Source organism: Castor canadensis, chromosome 3 (genome assembly GCF_047511655.1).
Source record: "Castor canadensis chromosome 3, mCasCan1.hap1v2, whole genome shotgun sequence".
NCBI lineage: Eukaryota > Metazoa > Chordata > Mammalia > Rodentia > Castoridae > Castor > Castor canadensis.
The window spans coordinates 37,760,159-37,762,506 of NC_133388.1; positions in this window are offsets into that span (position 1 = coordinate 37,760,159).

The following is a 2,348-nucleotide window of genomic DNA, read 5'->3' on the forward strand; positions in this document are numbered from 1 at the left end:
CAAAGCCTGGCACAAGCTAAGAGCTCAATAAACCCCAGCTAGGATGCTGTGCCTGCTGCTACTGATGAAACACAGGTGATCCAGAGGCGGGAAGTCAAGGATATCAAAGGGTATCAAGATCAAAGTCACCAATGCAAGATCAGTCATTCAAGCCAGGACACATTGGGAGGTCAGGAAAAGCTGTAGGTCCCAGATGAGGGGAGAGTCCAGGATCAAGCGGGAATAGCCTTGGCAGCCCCTCCAGAGGACAGGTGACAGTGTAGGAGACATGTACCCCAGAGTTAGCTGGGTGACTGACTAGAATGGGGTACTCCAGGCGAGAACACAGGGAAATGAGGAATTGGGCCCCAGGTAGACCAAAGATAAGGGAGCTTGCCAAGAGATCAAGCCAAGGAACCAGCTAGTTGCAGACACGCCTTCGAGCCCACGTTTTACTTTACCAGTTTCCAAGGACTTCTTGAAAAGCAGTTTCAACTTCCAACAAGACAGAAAGCAGGGCAGATCAAAGATGCAAAGTCTAGGAAGCAGTTGGGCAGGGTTCATGAGGCAGGGATGGGGCTGCTATGTAGGAGAGGCTTAAACCCACTGAGGGTTAGGGAGGCTCCAGGAACCCAGAGACACTTAGCAGAATCCACTCGTGTATTTAGAGTAGAGATAACATCTCAAAAGGTTGACCAGACATCCCTGCTTCTAAGCTGGAGGACACTGAGGACTTGTGTGGAGTATGCAACAGCAGAGTATGGTCAGGCATCAAGCCAACAGTTTCCTCAGGATGACACATCTTCCAGTTGTTGGGATCGTTCTTTATAGACTGATTCAGTCAGATCATGAGATCAATTCCATGCCCACTTTCTATGTCTGCCATAGCAACCCCTTGTTCCTCTTAGGGGCTGTATACTACCTGGATGGGAGTCTCTCAAAAAAAAAGCCAAACAACCAATAGCTAACCAACCAACTAATGGTAAGATTAATGGTTCCTCAAAGGTGTCCACATTCTAATATCTGGAACCTATGATTTAAGATTGCTAATTGGCTAATCTTAAAAAGGGCATATTGTCATGGATTATCCAGGTGGGTCCAATGTAATCACCAGTGTCCTTAAAAATGAAAAAGGGAGGCAGACGAGGAATCAGAGTCAGAGAGTGAATGCTCAGAAAGCTGCAGCCTTGGTAGCTTAGAAGATGGAGGAGGGAGATCGTGACCCACAGAATGTGAGCAGCCTCTAGAAACCTGGAAAGGTAAGAAAACTGATTCTCCCCTGAAGCCTCCAGAAGGAAACAGGACCCTAACAACACTGATTTTTTTAGCTCAGTGAAATCCATTTTGAACTCCCAACCTCCAAATTGTAAGATAATTTGCCTTATCAAAGCCTCTAGGTTTGGGGTAGTTGGTTACAGTACCAGTAGCACCAACCTGGATCTCTGTTCTACATTGTGAACCTCAGCCTGGTTGTCCAGTCTTCGCTCATCAGGCCACCTGCCCTGTGTTCCAGCCAATTAGAAAACTCACTGTTGCTTGACAGTCCCTGTCCCTGACCTCTGCCAGTGCTCAAGACTCCTCCTGCAGGGCCATTACATATTACCTGTGCATGGACCGTCCAGGGATTCAAAGCCCCTGCATCGGTTGGTGATTTGAAAACTGGGAAACAAATACAAGCGTGAAGTAATCTTTGGTTTTATGTGCAGGTGGCTCTCCAGCATTTGAGCCCAAGGACTTTGAATGCTCTCAGGGCACTGACCACAGACTTAATTATAGTCTTGTATGTGCAAATGTTGTTCTCCTACTGGATTTGAAGCTTCCCGAGGGAAAGGTTGTGGACTTAAGAATTTATGTGTCTTACCTTCCTAGGGAGAAGTTTACCTGGAGGTAAAAATGGAGAGTGGAATTGAAAACCAGAAGGCTAGGGGGGTTACCACAGTCTGCCAAGGGCACTGGCCCCACCTCCTAGCTCAACCACAGCCCCTTAGACTAAAATCCTTCATAACACAGTCTAGCCATATTTTGTCCCTTTAAATAGAATGTGTGTGCAGTGAGCACATGGAAACATATTTCTATTTCTTTTTTTTTTTTTAGTGGATAAAATATCTTTATTAAATTGATTATTTTTGCAGTACTGGGGATCAAACCCAGAGCCTTATGCGTGTTTCCCAGGCCTTCTACCACTGAGTTACACCCTCAGTAGTTAATTTGTTTTTTATTTTTAATTAATTTACTTTTTTTTTTTTTTTCATTTTTCTTTTATTATTCATATGTGCATACAAGGCTTGGTTTATTTCTCCCCCTGCCCCCACCCCCTCCCTTACCACCCACTCCACCCCCTCCCGCTCCCCCCCTCAATACCCAGCAGA